We start from the raw sequence: 25,811 nt of genomic DNA, 5'->3' as shown, positions 1-25,811 counted from the left end.
CAGACAGATGGTCCTTTCGGAAGAGAAGATCCATTCAGTTGGAAGTAAGATCACTGTTAAACTTTGCCTCTGTGCTCCTCATGCAAGTAATGAGGGTTCTGGGGTTATTTACAGCTTCCTTCCTAGCACTAGAGTGGGCTTCACAGCAATCAATTCAAAATCGAAAAATTCAAATTATTGACCATTTCACAAGTGTACATCAAGGGGACACTGGATTGGGAAGCATTTTTTTTTAATTTGCTCCGGGTGACCCAGTCTAAATGGGGAGGTGTGCCTTAAGATACTAAACATTTTGGTGTGCCCAAGATAGGTCTTTATGCTTCACTACAGAACAGAAAGGTGGACAGAATTTACTCTATCTGCAGATGCCTGGCTTTGTTGGATCTGGATGCGCTAAGTCTTCCATTGTTTTTCAGTCTGGCTTATGCTTTTTTCCCCTTTGTATCTTCTTCCTCTGAAAATTGCACTGGATTGTCCCAAAAGGGCTTGGTATTCAGGTCTTCTGAGATTGTCCCTTCTACCTCCACTGACACCCCCCAAGAGATCAGATCTTTTGAGCGGGGGTCTTCTTCATCATCCCAGGCCAGGTCTTTTTCTGGATCCTGAAAGAATGTTTATGAAAAGTTAACACTCTAAAATGTCAGAAGCCCATGCCCCAAAAAAGCTACACACAGATCTGTAAAATGTATAGATCCTGGTGAACTTCTCAGTCTAAGTTACAGTCTGCACTCAGTCTACTACTAGAATTCTTCCAGGAGGGTTTAGACATGCAGTTAGCGCTTAGTACGTTTTAAGGTCCAGTGTGCTCCATCCTTCTGAACAGACACCTGGTGCAGGAGGATTTGGTCAAAAACATTTGTGCGGGTTGTCTATTAGAAAGTCTTTCCTCAGTGGTACGTGTACCTTGTTTTGAATTGTCTCATTAAGGTTCCCTTTTATCTTATTTTCGAGGTTGACATTAGGCAACTTACTCAAAGTTGTGTTTCTGGTAGCCATAATCTTGGCCAGGAGATAAGGAACTTCGAAAGCCATGTCTGTTAAGGACCCGTTTTTGCCTATTTTTCCTGACTAGGTTTTCTCCTGATCCTAATTACCTTCCCAACGTCTCATCAGACTTTCACAGGTCTCAAAATATAATTTACCCTTCTTTTTGTGATAAAACCTCATGTGCCAGGAAATCTGATTTTCATTGTGTGGATGATAGACAGGCCTTGTTGGCTTATCTGTCCAGGACTAAGGACTTTAGAAGATCCAGTCAGCTATTTGTTCTATGCATGGGTAAAAAAGGTTTTACAGCCTTGCTATATGCATTTGTCAGGCCATAGCCTTAGCTTATAAGGTAAGAAAGGTTCCCCTCCTTCATACATTATAGAGACCACAGTTCGTCAGATCTGTCCTGGCAGCGACTTGGATGTCTCCCTCTATGTTTGTGAAACATTACAGAGTGGATGTCCTTTCCCAGCAAGATTTAGCGTTTTCACAGTAAAGTACTCCAAGCTGTGGTCTCTCCCTTGGTTAGTCTTACAACTACTTGTCTATCATTCCAGTTTTCCCGTACAACAGCTGGAGTGAAGCTAGACTTTTACTGGTAATAGATATTTCATGACATCATGTGAGGGCAATCTCTATATCCCATCCCTTGGAGTAGTATAGTGAGGGACTAAAGGGGCCCATACACCGAACGATTTTCCCGCCGTTATACAGCAGATTCGATTGCTGTGAGCGAATCTGCTGTAAAATCGTTGTGCAAATGCAAACTATTGATTTACGTCCGAAATCAATTGTTCCCGTCGATACGTCCGCGCGGAAGATTTTTCTAGATCGCCGGCGGGTCCGGAGTGCGTCGATAGCGGCGTTCGAATGTCCGACGACCGACGCAATACACCGGCAATACATTACCTGTTCCCCACTGTCACCGCTGCTCTGTCCCCGCGCTGGGCTCTGAGTCCAGCAGGCTTCACTTTTTCCTTTCCCGGCAGGAAGTTTAACCCTCCTGGCGGTCTATTAGAAACTGCCAGGGGGCAGCGCAGCACTAGGGCTCGCTACATGATAGCCGCTGTACAGCGGCATCCCCCCGCTTCGATCGCCATCAGGCGATCTTTGATCAGGAAATCTCGTTCAAAGAACGGGATTTCCTGAAGGGCTTCCCCCGTCGCCATGGCAATGGGGCGGGATGACGTCGTGACGTCTAAGGGAGTCCCGATCCACCGCTCAGCGCTGCCTGGCACTGATTGGCCAGGCAGTGCACAGGGTCTGGGGGGGGAGCGGCATGGCGCGGCGATCGGCGGCGAAGAATCAGCGCAGAGCGGCGGCGATCAGAATGCACACGCAGCTAGCAAAGTGCTAGCTGCGTGTTGCAAAAAAAAAGTATGCAAATCGGCCCAGCAGGGCCTGAGAAATCCTCCTGGCAGGCATAGCCCGAGCTCAGCTCGGGCTTACCGCCAGGAATGTTAAACAGTAGAGCGCCCTCTACTGTTTAAACTTCCCTGGACAGAAAGAAGTGAAGCCTGCCGGTCCGGAACCCAGCGGAGAAGAAGACAGCGGGGACACGCGTCGGCGGAGCAGGTAATGTATGCGGGGGGGGGGGGGGCAGCGGCAGCACCACCACAGATTGTGATCGGTTTCAGGCTGAAATCGATTCACAATCTGATTGCAGTAAAGGCAGCCATACGATCCCTCTCTGATCAGATTCGATCAGAGAGGGATCTATCTGTTGGTCGAATCTGATGGCAAATCGACCAGTGTATGGCCAACTTAAGGAATGGTAGGGTTTTTTAATCCTCTTTATCGTGTGTTTCACCAGGAGAACAGAACTAGATAGCCTCTAGCTGTTCCATATGACGTCAAGAAATACTGTTATGTCTAACTGGAGCTTATCAGAAATTTTCAATGATGGGGGAGGCTTAGATGGGTAGCATTGCTGTCTTTTTTTTTTTTTTTATAAATTATGCTGTGGGTGCAATATGTTCAAAGCTGTTTTTAGTTTGTGTCCTCGTTAAGAAATGCATTTTATTTGTAGTATTGTCTCACACACACTAAAGCGGGGCTGCCCAATAGGTTGATCGCGATCTACCGGTAGATCTCGACCGCCTTCTTGGTAGATCGCGGCCTCTTGGCCGCGTCTCATTAAATTTTGCGGCCAGCAGCATGTTTAGCTGCCGGCCAATAAGAATGCAGGGCAGAAGACGCGGCGAGCAGAGAGGGAGGAGAGAGGCGGCGCGGCCGCTACGTCATGGCCCCCAGCCATGACGTAGCAGCTGCGCTGCCTCTCTCCTCCCTCTCTCCTCGCCGCGTCTTGCCGTCTTCTCCCTGACGACATTCTTATTGGCCAGCGGACTGCCTGCCGGAGGTCCCAGGAGTCCAGAGGACCCTGGCTAACCTACGCTGCAGGTACATAAACCTGGCTAAGCTACACTGAGGGCCCCTATACCTGGCTAAGCTACACTGAGGGCTCCTATACTTGGCTAAGCTACACTGAGGGCCCCTATACATGGCTAAGCTACACTGAGGGCTCCTATACTTGGCTAAGCTACACTGAGGGCCCCTATACCTGGCTAAGCTACACTGAGGGCTCCTATACTTGGCTAACCTACACTGAGGGCCCCTATACCTGGCTAAGCTACACTGAGGGCTCCTATACTTGGCTAAGCTACACTGAGGGCCCATATACCTGGCTAAGCTACACTGAGGGCCCCTATACCTGGCTAAGCTACACTGAGGGCCCCTTTACCTGGCTAAGCTACACTGAGGGCCCCTATACCTGGCTAAGCTACACTGAGGGCCCCTATACCTGGCTAAGCTACACTAAGGGCTCCTATACCTGGCTAAGCTACACTGAGGGCCCCTATACCTGGCTAAGCTACACTGAGGGCTCCTATACTTGGCTAAGCTACACTGAGGGCCCCTATACCTGGCTAACCTACACTAGGGGCCCATATACATGGCTAAGCTACACTGAGGGCTCCTATACCTGGCTAAGCTACACTGAGGGCCCCTATACCTGGCTAACCTACACTGGGGGCACAAATGCCAGGCTAACCTACACTGGGGGCCCATATGCCTGGCTAACCTACACTGGGGCCCATATGCCTGGCTAACCTACACTGGGGGCCCATATGCCTGGCTAACCTTGACTGGGGGCCCATATACCTGGCTAACCTTGACTGGGGGCCCATATACCTGGCTAACCTATACTGAGGGCCCATATACCTGGCTAACCTATACTGAGGGCACGTAACCTATGCTGCAGGCACATACACCTGGCTAACCTACGTCGGGGGGGAGGGGGGGCGTGCTTAGCATTTGGGACGTTGGTAGATCTCCTGGCCTTGGCAAATTTTAAAGTAGCTCGCGAGCCGAAAAAGTGTGGGCACCCCTGCACTAAAGGATCAAACCTATTGTCTTTAAGGGGAGTGCAATAGCTGGAAAAGAGGGCTGACGCCCTCTATGCAGTATTCAACAGAGAAAAGAGCTGAGCCATTTTTTATCAGATAAAACAAAAAACATAAACATGTCTTAACCACCCTGGCGTTCTGATTAAATCGCCAGGGTGGCTGCGGGAGGGTTTTTTTTAAATTAAAAAAAAACTATTTCATGCAGCCAACTGAAAGTTGGCTGCATGAAAGCCCACTAGAGGGCGCTCCGGAGGCGATCTTCCGATCGCCTCCGGCGCCCAGAATAAACAAGGAAGGCCGCAATGAGCGGCCTTCCTTGTTTTGCTTATATCGTCGCCATAGCGACGAGCGGAGTGACGTCCTGACGTCAGCCGCCTCCGATCCAGCCCTTAGCGCTGGCCGGAACTTTTTGTTCCGGCTACGCTGGGCTCAGGCGGCTGGGGGGACCCTCTTTCGCCGCTGCTCGAGGCGGATCGCCGCAGAGCGGCGGCGATCAGGCAGCACACGCGGCTGGCAAAGTGCCGGCTGCGTGTGCTGCTTTTTATTTGACTAAAATCGGCCCAGCAGGGCCTGAGCGGCAGCCTCTGGCGGTGTTGGACGAGCTGAGCTCGTCCAGACCGCTCAGCAGGTTAAAGAGAAAAGTGCTGGCACATCCAAAGTAACTCTTTATTGGTTACATGTAAAGGCATATGGCCAATGTTTCGGAGCCACGTAGGGCAAAAATCTTTCTGCTGCTGTGTAAAAATTACTGTAGTGGGAGTTGGGCTCCTCGCACACAGCGATGTGTACTCATCTGGACAGCAGCAGATAGATTTTTGCCTCCTAGCAAACATAGCCTTGATAAAGGTGCCCTACGTGGCTCCGAAACGTTGGCCATATGCTTTTACATGGAACCAATAAAGATTTACTTTGGATGTGCCAGCTCTTTTCTCATTAAGGATACCAGAAGTGACGTGACATGATGAGATAGACATATGTTTGTACAGTGCCTACACAAAAATAACTGCTGTTACTTTTTTTCTTTCTCTGCCTGAAAGAGTTAAATATCAGGTATGTAATTGGCTGACTCAGTCCTGACTCAGACAGGAAGTGACTACAGTGTGACCCTCACTGATAAGAAATTCCCCTTTTTACCTCTTTCTTGCTTTCAGAAGCCATTTTCTGCTAGGAAAGTGTTTTATAGTTGGAATTTCTTATCAGTGAGGGTCACATTGTAGTCACTTCCTGTCTGAGTCAGGATTGAATCAGCCACTTACATACCTGATATGTAAGAAAAAAAGGAACACCGCATAGTTATTTGTGTGCTAGGCACTGTACGTACACATGTCTATCTCATCATGTCACATGCCACTTCGGGTATCCTTTAAAGAACAACTGTAGTGAGAGGCATATGGAGGCTGCCATATTTATTTATTTTAAGTAATACTAGTTGCTGGCTCTCCTGCTGATCCTCTGCATCTAATACTTTTAGCCATAGACCCTGAACAAGCATGCAGCAGATCAGGTGTTTCTGACATTATTGTCAGCTCTGACAAGATTAGCTGCATGCTTGTTTCTGGTGTGATTCAGACACTACTGCAGCCAAATACATTAGCAAGGATGCCAGGCAACTCCATATCCCTCTCACTAAAGTTTTCCTTTAACCACTTCAGCCTATCTGGACGAATATGTTCGTCCAGATAGGCTGTGCTCGCGATTGTGCGCGCTCCAGCCGCCTGCCGTTATCCCCCCAATCAGTGAATGGGAATATAGTTCCCATTCACCGATCTAAGTCCCCCACAGAAAAAGCGATGGTCTCTTATCAGAAACCGCCGTCTTTCTGCAGAAAAAAAAATCCCGTCCTCTTTCTAGTTCCTGGATGCGAGATCGTTCGCATCCAGGACTTTTTTGACTGTGGTCATCTTGTGGCCAAATAGTAACCTACACCCACATACATTTTTTATTAAACAATTACGTTATATTACATTTAAAATTAGCCGTTTTCCTCCCACACCAAAAATTACCCAAATACAGTTTAATAAAAAAAAAAAAAAAGTTACCGAAGGGTCTTTTTAAATACGCATTGTCAAGAGAGTAAATTATTATATTTTTTTAAATTATGTGATTGTAAATCATGATGGACTCAAATTGAAAAAATGCACCTTTATTTCTAAATAAAATATCGGCGTCATAAATTGTGATAGGGACATCATTTAAACGGTGTAATAACCGGGACAAATGGGCAAATAAAATACATGAGTTTTAATTACAGTAGCATATATTAATTTCAAACTATAATGGCCAAAAACTGAGAAATAATGAATTTTTTCTATTTCTTTCTTAATCTTCCTGTTAAAATGGATTTAGAAAAAAATAATTCTTAGCAAAATGTACCACCTAAAGAAAGCCTAATTAGTGGCGGAAAAAACGAGATATAGTTCCATTTATTGTGGTAAGTAGTGGTAAGGTTATTGGCGAAATTAATGGGAGGTGAACGTTGCTCGGATACAGAAGGTTTTTGACACAGTGGGGCTGAAGTGGTTAAAGAACAACCATCAAAGAAACAGTTTTTCTGCAAACCCCACATACCTATAGATCTTTTAGCCAGCATGACTAAAATACTTTTTAGAAGTCTTCCAGCACAGCCTGTGTAAAAATAGTCTTGTTTACCAGCTGTTTTGTAATAGATTTGCGTCTGCATTGGGGGAGGCAGAGCTCAACTGTAACCTGGCCGTAAACTGTTGTTCTTTCCACTGAATGGCAGAGAGAGAAACACAGACAGAAACACAGAGCTTCAGCTGATGATTATTTACACACATTTGAAGCTATATTTCTGCTTTCTATCATTCTGAACAGATTCCAGTCACAGTATTAGAGCCAGTGAAGATTGTTTCTGTATGCTGGATGTGCTGGGCACAGTCCACCATAATAATGCCCACAGTGAAAACTTATACGTAACTGTCAGTTTCTTCATATAAAACATAAATAAATGAAAAAAGCCTTTGTATTGCTATTTGCTAGTAATTACTGGAAATATATGTGACGTTTAGAATTTTAGTTAACGTCGATAGTGGTCCTTAAGAAATGTTCATGTTTTTCTTTTATCTGGTAAAAAAAACAAAACAAAATAAACCTTGTTGTACTTCAGTTCTTTACTTACCTGTGCAAATGCACAAGGGGAGCAGCCGAGTCCAGATTTAAACTGGTTGTGTACTTGCATAGTTACATAGTTATTTTGGTTGAAAAAAGACATACGTCCATTGAGTTCAACCAGTATAAAGTACAACACCAGCCTGCTCCCTCACATATCCATGCTGATCCAGAGGAAGGCGAAAAAAGCCCTTACAAGGCATGGTCCAATTAGCCCCAAAAGGGAAAAATTCCTTCCCGACTCCAGATGGCAATCAGATAAAATCCCTGGATCAACATCATTAGGCATTACCTAGTAATTGTAGCCATGGATGTCTTTCAACGCAAGGAAAGCATCTAAGCCCCCTTTAAATGCAGGTATAGAGTTTGCCATAACGACTTCCTGTGGCAATGCATTCCACATCTTAATCACTCTTACTGTAAAGAACCCTTTCCTAAATAAATGGCTAAAACGTTTTTCCTGCATGCGCAGATCATGTCCTCTAGTCCTTTGAGAAGGCCTAGAGACAAAAAGCTAATCCGCCAAGCTTTTATATTGCCCTCTGATGTATTTATACATGTTAATTAGATGCCCTCTAAGGCGTCTTTTCTCTAGACTAAATAAACCCAGTTTATCTAACCTTTCTTGGTAAGTGAGACCTTCCATCCCACATATCAATTTTGTTGCTAGTCACTGCACCTGCTCTAAAACTGCAATATCTTTTTTTGTAATGTGGTGCCCAGAACTGAATTCCATATTCCAGATGTGGCCTTACTAGAGAGTTAAACAGGGGCAATATTATGCTAGCATCTCGATGTTTTTAATTCCCTTTTAATGCATCCCCAAATTTTGTTAACTTTAGCTGCAGCGGCTTGGCATTGAGTACGATTATTTAACTTGTTGTCGATGAGTACTACTAAGTCCTTTTTCCGAGTTTGATGTCCCCAACTGTATCCCATTTATTTTGTATGGTGCTAGACCATTGGTACGACCAAAATGCATGACATTACATTTTTCAACATTGAATTTCATCTGCCATGTATGTGCCCATATAGCCATCCTATCCAGATCCTGTTGCAATATGACACTATCTTCCTGAGAGTTGATGATTCTGCACAATTTTGAATCATCTGCAAAAATAGCAACATTGCTCACTACTGCATCTACTAGGTCATTAATAAATAAATTAAAGAGCACTGGACCCAGAACAGACCCCTGTGGTACCCCACTGCTAACAGTCTCCCATTTTGAGTACGATACATTGACCACAACTCTTTGTTTTCTGTCCATTAGCCAGTTCTGTATCCATGCACACAGACTCTTCCCCAGTCCTTGCATCCTCAACTTTTGCACCAGACTTTTGTGGGGAACAGTGTCAAAGGCCTTTGCAAAGTCCAAGTATATCACATCTACAGCATTCCCAATATCCATATTAGCATTCACTACCTCATAAAAGCTGAGCATGTTAGTCAAACAGGACCTGTCTTTAGTAAACCCATGTTGATGCTGAGAAATAAGATTATTTTCTACTATGAAGTCATGTATAGTATCTCTTAGTAACCCCTCAAATAGTTTGCATACAACTGATGTTAAGCTTACAGCTCTATAATTTCCTGGATCTGATTTTTTGCCCTTCTTAAATAATGGGAAAACGTGGGCTGTACGCCAATCCACTGGGACTCTGCCAGTTGAAAGAGAGTCACAAAAGATAAGATAAAGGGGTTTATCTATAACTGAACTTAATTCCCTTAGGACCCGAGGATGCATACCATCCGGGCCATGTGCCTTGTCTATTTTTAATTTATTTAGTCTTGCCTTCACTTCTTCCTGCGTTAAGTATTTAATATTACAGTTAAAAGATTGAGACTCTTCTGCCTCTGTAATTTGCAACAGTGCTTTTTCCTTTGTGAAGACAGAAGCAAAGAAAGCATTTAATAACTCTGCCTTACCTTGGTCATCCACCATTGAGTTCCCACACTCATCCTTTAGGAGTCCTATACAGTCAACCTTTCTTTTTTTTTAGAGTTGATGTACTTGTAAAACTTTTTTGGGTTAGATTTGATATCCCTAGCGATTTGATTTTCAACTTCGATCTTTGCCAGCCTAATTTCTTTTTTACAATTTTTATTGCACTCCTTATAATTGCTTAGTGCAGCCTCGGTCCCCTCCTGTTTTAGGACCTTATAGGCATTCTTTTTACTCTTCATTTTATCTTTACCTTTCTATTCATCCATAGAGGCCTTTTTTTATTCCTCGATATTTTGTTTCCATATGGGATATACATGCTACAATATTGAATGAGTATAAGTTTAAAAGCTTGCCATTTCCCTTCAGTGTCCTCCCCTTGTAGTACATTATCCCAGTTCACCAAACTTAGTGCCTGCCTAATTTGATTGAACTTTGCTTTTCTAAAATTCATAGTTTTAGTGGTCACGCTGCCCCGTGGCCTATCAATCACCAGATCAAACGTTATCATGCTGTTATCACTATTTCCCAAATGTTCTTGAACCTGCACATTTGACACATTATCTGGTCTATTAGAAATGATCAGATCCAGTAACGCATTCCCCCTAGTTGGTTCCGTTACCATTTGAGTCAAGTAATTGTCCCGTAGTGCTGCCAGAAATCTGCTGCTTTTACCAGAATGGGTAGCCCATAATTATGACCTCATTTTTACTTGCAGCTTTTTCAATCTGCTGTAGTAATCGCAGTTCTGCAGCTTCATTAACCTGCCTGGCGTTCTATTAAGATCGCCAGGCTGGTGACCGGACGGTTTTTTTTTAATAAAAAAAAAACTATTTTATGCAGCCAACTGAAAGTTGGCTGCATGAAAGCCCACTAGAGGGCGCTCCTAATCTGTATTTCCGATCGCCTCCGGCGATCAGAAGTAACAAGAAGGGCCGCGATAAGCGGCCCTTCTTGTTTTGCTTTCCTCGTCGCCATGACGACGAGCGGAGTGACGTCATGGACGTCAGCCGCCTCCGATCCAGCCCTTAGCACTGGCCGGAACTGTTTGGTCCGGCTGCGCTGGGCTCGGGCGGCTGGGGGGACCCTCTTTCGCCGCTGCACGCGGCGCATCGCCGCGCTGCGGCGGCGATCAGGTAGCACACGCGGCTGGCAAAGTGCCGGCTGCGTGTGCTCCTTTTTATTTGGAGTAAATCGGCCCAGCAGGGCCTGAGCGACACCCTCCGGCGTCTCTGGACGAGCTCAGCTCGTCCAGAACGCTCAGGAGGTTAATATGAGGTGGCCTGTAGCATACCCCAATAAGCAATTGGCAATTTTTATTTCCACCATAAATATTTACCCAAACGGACTCCACATCTTCGCAATCTTCCTCCATCTCATCGTTGAGGACAGCTGTAAAAGAATTCAAAAAGAGACAAACCCCTCCACCTTTTTTCCCTGTTCTATCGTTCCTAAACACATTGTATCCTTTTAAATTAGCTATCCAGTCATGGCTTTCATCCATCCATGTCTCGGTTATTCCCACGCCATAGCCTTTGTCATTCAGAATGAACTCTAGTTTGTCTATTTTATTTGCAAGGCTCCGAGCATTGGTTATCATGCACTTTATATTTTTACCACCACATTTACCAATTTTGTTTACATGAAATGGGCTACTTGAAGTTTTACCAACCTCCTTAATCTTTACACTGTCCCCACCCCCTTCTCCACCCCCCATAATGTTAGGCTCCCACTGTCTTTTTACCTTATCTTGTCTACGTATTGAGACTTTATCCTACCGCCTCCCCCCAGATCCTAGTTTAAAATCTCCTCCAACCGTTTAGCCATCTTCTCCCTCAATGCAGCTGCACCCTCCCCATTAAGGTGCAGCCCACCCCTGCTGTAGAACCTGTAGCCGACTGCGAAGTCTGCCCAGTTCTCCAGGAACCCAAACCCCTCTTTCCTACACCAATTTCTCAGCCACTTATTTAACTCCCTAAGCTCCCTCTGTCTCTCAGATGTAGCACGTGGCACTGGCAGTATTTCAGAGAACACCTTGGAGGTCCTTGCTTTAAGTTTATCTCCAAGTACCTGAAAATCATTTGTGAGGACCTTCCATCTCCCACTAACTTTGTCATTGGTACCAATGTGTACCATGACAGCCGGGTCTTCCCCAGCCCCACCCAGTAATCTGTCAATTATTTCCGCTACATGCCGAACCCGAGCACCCGGGAGACAACAGACTGTAGGGCATTCACTGTTTCTTCGACAGATTACCCTATCTGTGCGCCTAATAAATGAATCCCCTACCACCAGTACCTGTCTAACCTTATCTGCACTCCTATCCCTTTCTCGTTGCAGCAGTCTGCCCCTTGGTTGCTAAGGAGCACATCCTGCTGCAGCATTGCTACTCCAGAATAATCCTCCCCAAAATTACGCAAACAAGCATACTTATTAGTGAGGGACAACTCGGGACCAGCCTCCCTGCCACTTTTTTTCCCTACCCCTTCTAACTGTGACCCATCTAGCAGCTACCTCTGCTTCTTGCTTCAACTGTACTCCACCCACCTCATCTTCAATGGTTCCATCCAGCGTCTGGATCGTGAGATCCAAGCTCTTCTCCATGTTGTGTATGCGTCTCAGTGTTGCGAGATGCTTATTTAGCTCTGCGACTTCTGCCTCTAACTGAGCAACACGCACACACCCAGGGCAACAGTAAACACCCTCAATCCGCTGATCAAGGCATGCATACATGTCTCAGGATGTACACTGTACAGCATAGTCCAACATGATGACTATTGTGTGGGGAAAAATTACAGCCATGTGTTCTTAAAATAACATAAAATTAGTTTCTATTCCACAATGCAATGTACTTCTATAACTGATTTTGCTTCTATTCTAAAATGCATGTTAATAAATAATGCTAGAATATTGCATTATTGATTAGAGCCTTATTTTAAGTTGTTTTAAGCACACTTTGTTATAAGTACGCTACCACTTTCAGCTTCTGTCAGCCCTGCAAATAAGAGCAGACTACCAACAACTTTTCACTTGAGTATTAAAAACTGCAGCAAATCTGGGTGAAAGATTATTACACAGTTATCTACAGTGTGTTGGGAAAAAGAAAAGAGTCCATCCAGTTCAACCTCTTGAGCCTCTCTGCACTCTGTAATTCAGATGATTAGAAGTTCAGCATTAAATCACCCCTGTAATGAAAAACGCATGAGCTGTGGAAAGGGGTTAGAAATACTCTTGTCTTTATAGAAACTCGTTGTTATTCTTACAAAGAAGAGAGCGCATTCAGTGTGTGAATTATGAAATGTGTCCAGCCGGGCGTAGAATGATCTCACGCTACACATGAGATTATTATATGGCCGGATGGCCACATTTCATTATTCACACATTGGGAGTGCTATCTTCTACTTTGACTCCATATTGATATCTACCTACCCGCAACTCCGGGCTTCTTCCATCACTTGCCGGCAACCTCTGCAGTATCACTGACCCTAATGGGTCAGCGTCTTCTACGCATGCTCTTGATGACGTCGGTGCATTCGCTCGCATGCACATGCGCAGAAGACACCAAACCACTGGGGGTTGGTGATACTGCAGAGGCTGCTGTGGGAGACTAAAGAAGACTGGAGCTGTGGCGAGGGACACACGTGACTTCTAGGGGCTGGAAGAAGCCCCACGTATGTGAAGATAGATTTATTTATTCACACTATATGTCCTTAAAGGAAATTTCTAAGCGTACATTGAAAATTGTCACAGGCAAATTTGGGCACAGGGTGTAGCCGAAAGAGAGACCACTCTGCTGCAGCCAATCTCCACCCAACACAAAATCCTATTACCCCTCCAAGTTGTAGCAACTCAAACAACAGCTATTGCCGGCGGCCAAATTAGTCACTGAGCGCTGCTACAACCATAATCCTAATTACAACCTATGGTGGTGTCTGCGCATAACGCTCCCAGCAATGGGAGGCCGTTATGGAGGGGAGACTGGCTGGGGGTAGAGCTGTGGCAAGGGACACATAGGCTTCTAAAGGGCTGGAGGAAGTGCCAGGTAAGTAAATCTATTATTTTTTTTTTTTTTTTAATTTGCCTCATGTATCCTTTAACCTCCATGGCAGTATCCCCGGGTCAGATTTGGGGTTGAAAAAAAAAGCCAGGAGCAGTAACCCCGAGCCTGACTTGTGGTATCCGCCAGGAGCTCTATGCAGGGGGCAATGCACAGCAGGCATTTTAACTTACCTCCCCCAGCATCCAGACGCCGGCAGCCATTCTCCTCCCTATCTTTGGAGGCTCTGCGTTCCCCTGGTGAAAATGCCCTCTGTAGTCATGACGACAGACAGCGATCTCACTATAGGGTTGCAGCACCACCCGGAGGACAGAGGGATGATTGCAGCGGTAGATCCCAAGAAGGTAAGTGCAGGGGCTGCTGGTTGCAGTGTGCTTTTTTTTTCTCCCCTCATTTTAGCGTTAAAGCATGCTGAAAAATGGCACCGCTTTTAGACCTTAAAATCTAGCTTTACTTACCTGGGCCTTCTTCCAGCCCCTAGGAGTCCTACTGGCCCCTCGCCACAGCTCTGGTGTTCTTCTGGGTCCCGCTGGCAAACTAAAGGATTGCTGACCCATTGTCTTCAGTGCGTGCGAGCCCTGAGGTCATCGGGAGCGTACTGCGCCCGGTAAGTGAAGCTACATTTATTTTTTTCATCTCGCAACTCCTTTAAAGTGACCCTGAAGTAAATAAAAAAAACAGTGCCCTTAGGGGTTTCTTACCTTGGGAGGGGGAAGCCCCTGGATCCTAAAGAGGCTTCCCTTGTCTTCCCCTTCAGCCCTGTTCCAACGGAGGGACTCACAAAAGTCTGGCGACAAGGCACTGCGCACAGGTGCACTAGTGGCTTTCTGCTTTGACTCCAGCGGAAATGGCAGTGCTCTACTGCACAGGTGCAGACGGCTCGCGTCTGTGCAGCAGAACGGACCTGATTGGGCTTGACTATTTTCCACAGAGCAGAAAGCCGCTAGGCCACTGTTATTATTATGATGGTCTGTCCAGGGTCCCAGCACTAGAGCGGGCTGGTTGCGGAGGACGTGGGGAATCCTCATTAGGATCCAGAGGCTTCCTCCTCCCGAGGTATCAGTTTAAGTTCTTCAAGTCACAGGTTTACTTTAAACAGAGAGTTTGCAATAACTTGCCAAAATGGTTGCCGTTTTCTTGGTTGGAAATGGTTTCTTTTCTCATTAAAACTCTATGTAAAAATAAAGAGTGGAAGGCTTTATTAAAAAAAAAAATCTGAAAATGAGAATTTATATAGCATAACAAAAACCCAATCTGTTTGTTGGAATTATGTTAATGTGGAACGGTAGTTAATGGATATAGTTTTATTGCAGCTTGTTCAAAATCTTTTTTGTTCATGTAATATGTACATTTTTTCATAGCTTTCATAACTTTGATATACTATTTATGTAACTGTTTTTGCTATGAATACACTTATTAATGAATGTATAAACTTGAAGGAAGCTGGTTTAGGCTTTTCTTTATCTGAAGTGCCAAAAGCAAAGTCTACAGCTAGCATGGAGCAGGGGTGGGGTGGGTGTGGAGAGGAACAAACTGCTTTATTCCCGAGATGTATGGCAGAGATCAGCACCTTCAGCCTGTGCAGTCGCAGCATCGTTTCAAGTTCTGCCGTTGTGCGATTGAGCACAGATTATGGTTTTTCTACAAGTGTCCTTGCTTTGGGCAGTTGTAGAAAATGACAGAGATTCTTCAATGTGAATTCAATAGCAGAGGTACAACAAGAGCAAAAGTGCACTTACCACAGAAAAATGGTTAAAAGCCTTTTTTTTAATCCTCCCGTGTGTATTATTCTTATTTAAAACTTCCCTTTTCTGTTCAGCAGTGATAGACATTAACTTTAATACAATAATGGTATCAAATAAATAGGATTACTTATTTCACATCAGGATAACAAAACAGAAAGAATTTGCGATAATTCAGGTTGGAGTGAGCTTGAGATGTCTCCCAGGCACCACTGCTGAATATATGCAAATTAACCATTGTTACCATTAGAAGCTAAACACACCTCCAGAACCGCTGGAATGCAATGATGTGTCAGCTTGTTAATTTGTACAGAGACATAATAATCCAACATGCATACAGACTGTTTCGGATTGTTTGATCCTCATCAGTGCATGTCATGGATTAATTTGGCTCTATGGAGTAGGGCTTGTAACACCGAGAGGTACAACTACAGACTAACCAGCAAGCTACAATGGTCCTAAAAGCCCCCTTACTAAAATCAAAAGTTTGCTTTCTTAAAACAGAAAGAATTTATGATAATTCAGGTTGGAGTGAGCTTGAGATGTCTCCCAAGGCATCACTGCTGAATATATGCAAATTAACCATTGTTGCCCTTAGAAGCTAAACACACCTCCAGAACCGCTGGAATGCAGTGATGTGTCATCTTGTTAATTTGTACAGAGCCATAATAATCCAACATGCATACAGACTGTTTCGGATTGTTTGATCCTCATCAGTGCATGGCATGGATTAATTTGGCTCTATGGAGTAGGGCTTGTAACACCGAGAGGTACAGACTAACCAGCAAGCTCATGGTGAACCAGAACTCATTGGAATGTGTGAGGGGCTACAATGGTCCTAAAATCCCCCTTACTAAATAGATGATCCAAACAAATATATACCATAAATAAATACTACAACATAACTGATGCATGTAGAGAGAAAAATAGAAATGATGAAACTGATACTTTAATTGCCAGCTAAAAAAGTTTTGTAAAATAAGTTCCCTTCAGGATACCAGAGCCAAATAATGCTAGGGAAACGGGGGGGGGGGGGGAAGCAGGCCTATATTATCACCTGTCCTGATGCCCACCCCTCCCCCCGTTCTCCCCTCTGCCCTCCGTATCTTTACCTATCCATCCGTATCTTTACCTACCCATCCGCCTGGATCGCTCCCAAGCCACTGTCCTCCAATGTCTGTAGCTCCGGGAACCAGGTCCCCGCACTTCCGTCATCACGGCCAACTACGCAGAAGTGGTGTACCCTCTACGTATCTCTCCAGCAGCTGATGGAGAGATACGCAAACAGCGCACTTCTCTTACGTCAGACTGGTTCCGACTGACGGAAGTGCAGGGACCCGGTTCCCGAAGCTGCAGACATTGGAGGACGGTGGCGTGAGAGCGATCCAGGCAGATGGGGCTGGAGGAAGCCCCAGGTATATATAAAATCTTTTTACTTTTCAGGTCTGGTACACTTTAAGGCATATTTTAAAATGTAAGTTGTATTAAGTATCGCAGGGAGCGGGGCGTGACTGGAAGTCCATGGAGTGAAGACGTACTGAGGACCTGCTCCCGCCCGTATACCCGATAACTACGCCTTACAATCTGCTGGTTTTGTACTGCAAATCTTTCTAGACACTTCAGTGACTCCCCCGCTCTGTTCTATCCCTGGGAAGGATGACATGACGTGGCTCAGAAGCAGCAGCTAAGCTGGCAAAGCTCCGCCACGAGACCCAAGATGGCGACAATGCTATTGAAGAGGAAGCACCTTTGCCCTCGCTTCAACAAATCACGGAAGGCATCTCCTCCTGTCAAGAGGCGCTTACGAACATAACCACTAAGCTGGAAGAGGTGAGAGCAGATTTTTCTCTACTTAGAGCCGACATGCACACGCTGCGCTCCCGAGTAAGTGACACAGAAAACAGAATCAGCAGTGTTGAAGATCAGCTCCGGCCTATGCAGAAAGTCCTCTCACACACCCAGCAAGAAATTAAGTCGCTGCATGACAAACACGAAGATCTGGAAAATCAAAACCGTCAATCTAATATCAGGTTGGTGGGCCTACCAGAGAAAGGGACTGCGCCTGAGGCTTTTGCTGAAAAGTTACGAATCCAGCTATTTGGCACGCAGGCCTTCTCTACCGTGTTTGTAATCGTGCGAGCGCACAGTGTATCCCCTAAAGTTCCTCCTCCAGGCCTTCCTCCCAGAACCTTCATTATGAAACTTTTAAACTACAGAGACCATGACGCAGTGCTTAGAGCAGCCCGCGCTAAAGGGGACATTGCCTACGACAATACCCGCATTTCATTCTATCCAGACTACTCCATCGATCTCCAAAAGCAATGAGCATCCTTTATTAACATGAAGAAAAAGCTACGAGAAGGTTTTGAATACGCTATGTTGTACCCCTCCAAACTAAGAGTCATGGCTGACGACCGCACCCTTTTTTTCAACACGCCGCAAAGCGTATCTGACTTGTTGGATACTCTTCCCCGCTGCTCAGCAATCTCCGACACGTTCTCAGCAGCGACAGGAGTAGTGAGTAACTGTACTTTGTGTGACACTTTCAAGTTCAGCCATAGGCTGCCTCACTTTTACTGCTTCACAGGTGGTACTGGCAACTGCAACACATTATTGCACTCACTTTTTTGCGTTCCATTTTTTATTTTTGTCATGTGTTTGGCCTGCATAGCACCCCTACGCATGATGCCCTAGCTAGCTCTACTTTATTTTTGATGGAACTTTGCTTCCGGGACTGAACTCCTGGGTAATAATCCCTACCTAGTTATGCTAGCCTGTGCAACCCTTCATATGGCCAGGACTTGCTCAACCTTTTGTTTTTTAACATATTTGCATTATATGTATTCTCCAGCGCTCTGCATTTCAATGCCCTTGAAAATATTGCTATCTGGCACTTTGGCAATATGCCCCTATTGTTAACATATTAGTATGCTGCTGGCTATGTATATCCTCCAGTGTTGGGGGGGGATTTAATGTGCCTTAAGGGAAGGGGGAGGGGTTTCTAAACTGTCGATGTTCTTGCAATCTAGGTTAATTTTTTCCGTTTCCTTTCCCCTATGTACCATCTCTGCACCCCTTTCCACTACTCCCTCTCCCACGCTTCTCTCCATCTCCTTCCCTACTCCCTCCCTCTCCTTCCCGCATCCCTCTATGCCTTTCCTCCTCTATCTGCTCCTTTTCTTATAGTGTCATATGTGTACGCATGCAATCCTGTGCAAAAGGCGGATTGCAGGTGTATTCCCTTACCAATGTTAGGGAAGGACGGGCCCTGATATCGGAGCTGACTACATAGTCATCTCCCTTTTTCCTGGCCAATCCCTGCTCTGAGTCATAAGTATTCTAACTATCTAATCTCTGAAGTGTTTATTCCTGGATATGCTGTATTAGGTCCTGTTGGGACTTCTGTTGGGTTACCCCCCAGCAGCCTCAGTCGTGATCTACTGTGTTTTAAGTAGACTAGGGTGGGTATGGGTTACTGGGTTTAAATTTGGTTAATGGGTTTTACACAAGTACCCGACTATCTTTTACCTATTGAATGTGTATACACAGGCATTAAGTTACAAAACTTACATTATCAACAGCTTATTTTCTGTTTTCAGTGCTCTATGGGTTTAACTATAATCCTTTTCCTATATCAAAATGCATTATCCATAAATGGCTACACGTAAATTAAATATAGTTAGCTGGAATGTGAGAGGCATGAATGACTCTATGAAAAGGCATATGATCCTAAACTACAGTACTTGAATAGGCATAGACCAGATGTGGTGGCACTTCAGGAAACACATATTTGTGGAGGCAAGATATTGGCTCTCAGACGAGGATGGGTTGGCTGGTCCTTCCACTCCACCTTTTCACAATATTCACGCGGAGTTTCCCTTTTATTTAGGAAAACTCTAAGTTTCCAGGCCCTGAATGTTAAAATAGAACAATTTGGTAGATACATTTTCCTTCACTGTAGAATTAATGGTATAGAAGTATATAAAAAAATATTTCGACAACATAATTCCCTTGCTATTACAAGTATTTGAAGCTGCTTTTGATTCTGAATCTCTCCCCGATTCCATGAAAGAGGCCTTGATTATAGTGATACCCAAACCTGGCAAGGCCCCCCTGCACTGTGAATCGTATCGCCCAATCTCCCTATTAACAATTGACATCAAAATTCTTGCCAAAATACTCGCCATTTGTCTTAAGTCAGTAATCTTATCATTAGTACATCCGGATCAAACTGGATTTATGCCCGGGAAAAATACAGCAATGAATATATGTTGTTTAATGACTAATCTACAGGCATCCCATTTAAATAAAGGCAATAGAATAGTGGCCTCCCTCGACATGGCAAAGGCCTTTGATACAGTGAAGTGGCCCTACCTTCAGGCGGTCCTTGCCAGGTTTGGATTCGGGGACAATTTCAGTATGTGGGTCCAAATTTTATACAATATGCCTAGAGCTCGGGTGGGCACTAATGGGTGGATATCCAGTCCGTTTGCTTTGGGTCGTGGAACTAGGCAGGGGTGCCCGCTCTCTCCGCTTCTGTATGCCTTAGCAGTTGAGCCCTTGGCATGTCGCATTAGGGCACACCCCTTAATTCGTGGCCTCCGTACTATGCACACTGAAGAGAAAATTGGCCTCTACGCCGATGACACTGTTTTGTACCTGGAGGATCCTGATGTCTCCCTGGTGACAACATTAAACACGATAGAGGAATCTGGTTATTACTCAGGTCTCAAATTGAATAAATCAAAGTCGGTTTTGTTGTATATTGATTCCCCTCCAGATGGGTCACCCCAGTCCTCAAATCTCTTGCAGGTAGTTACGTCCTTTAAGTACTTAGGAGTGTGGATACAGGTGGACCCTAAAATGTACATGCAGGCGGAGGTTTTTCCTCTTCTTAATCATGTGCAATCGAAGTGCAAAGCCTGGTCCAAGCTATACTTAACAGTTGTGGGCAGAATAAATTTAGTAAAGACGATACTCCTTCCAAAAATTCTGTATGTTCTACATCAATCACCAGTGTATGTTCCTGTTGCTTTTTTTAAGGAAACTCAAAACTCACCTTCTCTCCTTTATTTGGAACTGTAAAAGAGCCCGGGTTAAGTATTCCTTGTTAATTAAACCAAATGGTATGGGCGGCCTTGCTTTGCCCTCTATGCAGCATTATTATTTTGCAGCTCAATTGCAACATGTTGCCTCTTGGTTTTTTGCTTGGTTAATTTGTACAATCCTGGAGCGCTAGGTTACACTGTTAACCCTTCATTAGATAATGTGGCATTGGACCTCCTTAGGCCCGGTTCACATTAGCGGTGGCCGTCCGGAATCGCCGTGCCGGAGCCGGACCGCTTGCAGAACGGACAGAACGGACGCACGGCAATAGCAATGAAAGCCTATGCGTCCGTTCACATGCGTCCGTTCTGCCGGACCGGATCCGGACCGGATCCGGACTCCGGCGTCCGTTCCAACATGCGCTATTTTTTGGTCCGGCTCCTCCGGCAGCCGTATCCGGGGCGGAGCCGGACTGCACCATCCGGCCAATACAAAGTAATGAGAACCGGAGAGCGCACAACACACTGGCTACAAAAACCGGACGTTCTACCCCACTTCCTATGCATTTTGGATGGGGACCACATGGAGTTCACAGAGTGGGGCAGCAGCGATTTCATGCTGGAGCTCTAGGCAGCAACATGTCTGATATAAGTCTGATAACGAGGAGGCGAACAACAGAGAATTCCCAGGTATACGAAAAATGCCTGGATCCATGGTCCCAACTGCAGTCTCTGTATCCACGGATGGTCTCCACACGTCCACCTGTCTCCAACAATGACCCCAGACCCTTCTGCTGACCTCCCAGACCCCAGGTATTTACAGGTTGTTATCTCCTTAAGAAACCGGATCCGGACCGCAACCGTGTTCACACCGCACGGAAACCGGATGCAAACGGACCGGATCCGGACCGGATCCGGATAGGAACCGTACGGATCAGGTCCGGTCCGGATACGGTGCGGTCCGGACATCCGGTGCGGTTTTGACAAAACCGCAAGTGTGAACGGGGCCTTAGGGAAGTCATTTCCCTACAGGCTCAACGCAATACTATACTGACTCAAGCCATGAGAGTGTGGAATAGGTGACTTATACAGTTCTACGTCCTATGATTTTCATATCCCCATTTGGGATACTCCAAACCTTTTGGCGTTCATTTCCATTCCAGACCAGACCTTCTGGCAAAAGAATGTTGTTGTATTCCTGGGTCAAGTTGTTTCAAAACAAAGCATTATGTCCTTCCCCTCGCTAGTAGATACATTTCCTGCATTTACCCCTCATCATTTTCGTTATGTACAACTTGCGCATGCATTCCGTGCACAGTTTAAAGGCAACAAGGTTGATATTCAGCCACACCCAATCTTACAACTAATTGAGCGAGGCCCCAAAAACATCTTATAGGGGACATTTACAAGGAGCTGGTGGAGAGTAATGCACTTGACAGAACGCTTGACTCTAAGAATAGATGGGAAACTGCTGGCCTCTCTTTGAGTAAAGAGGACTGGGATGATGCACTGGAGGCGGTTAAAAGGGTTTCTTTGTGTTAAGGATCGTGCCACTCAACTTTACATTCTTCATCAAACTTACTTACTACGTAAGCAGGTTGCCAAATACAATCCTAACGCTCAAGATGTATGCCCTAAATGTGCTATACCCTCCCCCTCCTTCCTTCACCTTATTTGGAGCTGTCCACAGGTTGATTCCTTTTGGAAGCAAGTCATCAGTTTCCTCCATGACAAAATGGGTTGTCCTGTAACCTCTGACCCAGTACTATGTGTACTTGGAGTAATGCGAGATGAGGATTTAAGAGCTGCCACCAAAACCTTTATCAGAGAGACGTTATTTGCCGCCAGACAAGAAATCGCCCAGCACTGGCTATCGCTAAACTCACCCCAACTTGCTTGCTGGATCAAACGCCTTGACAATGGTATCGCCTTTAAGAAACTTGTCTACACTCACAGGGAACGGTTACAACAATTCCATTTAGTGCGTGATAAATGGATTGATCGATAATGTGCCGCTTGATGAGCGCTCTGTCCTTTAGTGCGTTCTGCACTGGTCTCTCTATACTTCTGTGCTCCCTTTTTAATATTCTTAATTGTTGAATACCAGACCACGTAATTAATAATGGAGGCACACTCTATATTTGTGTTAAATACCCCAACAATATTTACTCCTGTATGGTATTATGTGAAGGATCTCTGATTGACACTAATGTTAAATGTCTCTCATATTTACTTACAAAGATGAATGTGGATATGTTTACTTAGCTATTTATTACACTGTGCAGTTGTTTTGTAACCCCTGACATGTTACCCTTTTCATGCTGTTTTGCTCAATGTAGTGCCTGTGTACACTTTTCTACTGCTTTTCCAAATAAACTCGTTTTAGTTAAAAAAAACAAAAACAAAAAGTATTGCAGGGAGCACACAGCAATTTTACCAATGCTTCCGACAGGTAATTAGTGCATGTGCAATTAGTGCAACCCTCATTATCTAGAAAATGTGCATGGAACCCTGGTAACGTACACGTTACCTAAGTAATGAAGGTTCATTGTAATTGTTAATTGCAAATTACGCAGTGCATTCTACGTACCTGATGGGATCAGCAAGTTTATGGCTGCATAGGGAATATGCTTCATAGCGATATACTGTATTTCCTGTATAACAAATATGTTATTTAGGTTTTTCTACTATAATGGAATAAACCTCAAAATCTGTTAATACAGTTTAAAATAGGCCCTGATTAATGATGTGTGCATCCCATACTGATTAACTCTATTACGTGGAACCTGAAGTGATAGGAATGTGGTGGAGCATGCAATCTTCATTCCTTTATAGTAAATGCCAGTTGCCTGGCTGTCATGCTGAGCTGCAGACTTAAATTGTTATTGAGGTACAGACTAACCAGCAAGCTCTTGGTGAACCACAACTCATTGCATTCCAGCGGATCTGGAGGTGTGTTTAGCTTCTAAGGGTAACAATGGTTAATTTGCATATATTCAGCAGTGATGCTCTGGGAGACATCTCGGAGCTCACTCCAACCTGATTTATTGCAAATTCTTTCTGTTTTAGGAAAGCAAATTTTTGTTTTTAATTGTTTTTGAGTCACACGGCTGCAATAAGCAATGCAGCCAATGGAGTCAGTCCAGAGTCAGAGTGTCTGATGTGCATGCTTATTCTAGGCAAGAGCATCAGGCAACTGACATTGTTAGAGAATGAAGCCGGCAGCCTTTGTATTCCTCTCACTTCAGGTTCCCTTTAAAAGCTTCAGATCATATCAGTCCTAATGTTTACAGTACAAGTCACTGCCTGCTAGCCCACAGTTCATTGTCACACCTGCAGCAGTGTGTGCTGAAGTGCTGACAATCTGCATAGGGAAGATAAGGAGTACAGAAGGGCATATAATAATTGTATTACAAGTATAAGTTTCAAGCATTTGATCACCACACACTTTTGTATCCGCACATGAATTTTCTTCATTTGGGATTTGCATTAATATAGCGCTTATTACTTCTTTCAATTACATTTTAAATCATTGGTATAACTACAATTCATGGGGCCCCTCAGCAAAACAGTGATGGGCCCCACAATGTTCACACCCTTCCCTTGCTTTCCCTTGATGCCCATCACAGCCTTGGAACCCCTCTCACAAGAAACATAAAACAAGTGTGGCCATCATGATCTTCACACCCATAACAAGCGTAGCCACAAAAACACCCAAGCTGAAGTATAGTCCCCTGTATTGGAGGAAGGGGAGGTTAGTAGTTGGGGCCCCGAAAAGCTCTGGGCCTCGGGGGCTGCTCTACTCTAGTTCTGCCCCTGTTTTCAATGTGTTTTGCTGCGGACTATATTTGTAGTAACCCTATCACCAGTTTAACCTAGGTAACATAGTGAGAGTTTAAGTTCAATAAGAGCTTTTGACTGGCCTCTGTTTCACCTTAATCAGTGGCTGCAGTCGGCTGCTGTGGGATGCCTTGTAAACAGCAGCTGTGCTCTCAGAATGATCCTCTCCACAGACTCCAGTGAAGCAGGTCCCATTGCGTTGGCATGCAGCCATTGTTAGGATGCTAACCATACATCCTGCAGCTGATTGCATTGATTAGGGGGAGAAGGGACAATGAAAGCCTCTCCTTTCACCTGTCAGCTAGATTAAACCGTACATCGGTACTTTGCTTTAATGTATGGTACAGAAGTCAGCTAATTATGGCTTCAATTAAGCCCTCTGCGTTAGACATTAAGTTTTATTTTATAGTTTGAATTTATATCCTTTATCTCCTGTTTTGTTGGCACTGAAAGACCATTAGGAAGGTCTGTGTATTTGAATTAATTATATTTATTCGTTATGTTGTCTTTGTTTTTGTTAATATTGAGGAATCTTTGGAAAGGTCTATTTTTTTTATTCTCCAATTAAATGTATGTGTTCCCTCCAGTGTAGTTTAAAGCACTGAATGTGTGTTTCCATAATAGATATATGAAATTAGGATATGGGTTGTATGTGAATCTGCTTCCTTAAACAGAAGGTATTTTTTATTATTCAGCTTTAAGTGAGCAAGTGAGATCTCCCATGATGCATCACTGCTGAGTATGCAAAACTTCCCTTTATGCCTGTAAAAGCCAGACACATCCAGAACTGCTGGAGTGCACATTATGCTTATATGGCGTATTCATTTTACAGAAATATTATAGTTGGGATTATGTCTTTTTTTGTAGGAGAAAGACTGAAAAACCTTTTGTCCTTTTTGATGTGATCCACCTCACTTCAAAACAACTCACTTTATTTGTAGAAAGGACTATGGTATAGACATAAAGCACAAAATCTTGTAGGTCTTGTGGTACAAAAATATCCAAAATCTTTATTGACACAGTTACAAAATTCTTAAAAAGGAGGTCTCTGCAGGATGCTCCTCATTTGCATGAATAATCACAGGAAATTTCAGTAATTTGTAAAAAAGGCTTTCAGCAAGAAATCAATTGGCAACGACACGCTCGTTTCGGGCATATAATGCCCTTCATCAGGCCACTGTATAAGCACTTTCTATATATCCTGTAGGCAATACATGGCAGGAGCAAAGGGTATGACAGAAACTAGGTCTGACCAAGCAGACACCTATCACACAATCCTGATGGCAGGTGTAAAGATCACCAAGCAGCTATTGACAATAGCTGCTTGGTGATCTTTACACCTGCCATCAGGATTGTGTGATATGTGTCTGCTTGGTCAGACCTAGTTTCTGTCATACCCTTTGCTCCTGCCATGTATTGCCTACAGGATATATAGAAAGTGCTTATACAGTGGCCTGATGAAGGGCATTATATGCCCGAAACGAGCGTGTCGTTGCCAATTGATTTCTTGCTGAAAGCCTTTTTTACAAATTACTGAAATTTCCTGTGATTATTCATGCAAATGAGGAGCATCCTGCAGAGACCTCCTTTTTAAGAATTTTGTAACTGTGTCAATAAAGATTTTGGATATTTTTGTACCACAAGACCTACAAGATTTTG

At 44.5% G+C, this 25,811-nt stretch overlaps 1 long non-coding RNA gene across 1 annotated transcript in view; it reads right to left on the bottom strand.

Annotated features, from left to right (window-relative positions):
- Positions 1-248: 248 nt before the first annotated feature.
- Positions 249-25,811, bottom strand: part of LOC137561453 (uncharacterized) — a 32,038-nt gene continuing 6,475 nt past the window's right edge. The window contains exons 2-3 of the long non-coding RNA XR_011030021.1: positions 22,903-22,966; positions 249-602 (exon numbers count right to left, since the gene is read on the bottom strand). This is a non-coding gene — a long non-coding RNA (uncharacterized lncRNA). The remainder of the gene's footprint in view (positions 603-22,902; positions 22,967-25,811) is intronic.

The sequence above is a fragment of the Hyperolius riggenbachi genome, chromosome 3 (genome assembly GCF_040937935.1).
Source record: "Hyperolius riggenbachi isolate aHypRig1 chromosome 3, aHypRig1.pri, whole genome shotgun sequence".
In the NCBI taxonomy this organism is placed as follows: domain Eukaryota; kingdom Metazoa; phylum Chordata; class Amphibia; order Anura; family Hyperoliidae; genus Hyperolius; species Hyperolius riggenbachi.
The sequence above is the reverse complement of the archived record's forward strand: the minus strand, read 5'-3'. Positions and strand labels throughout refer to the sequence as shown.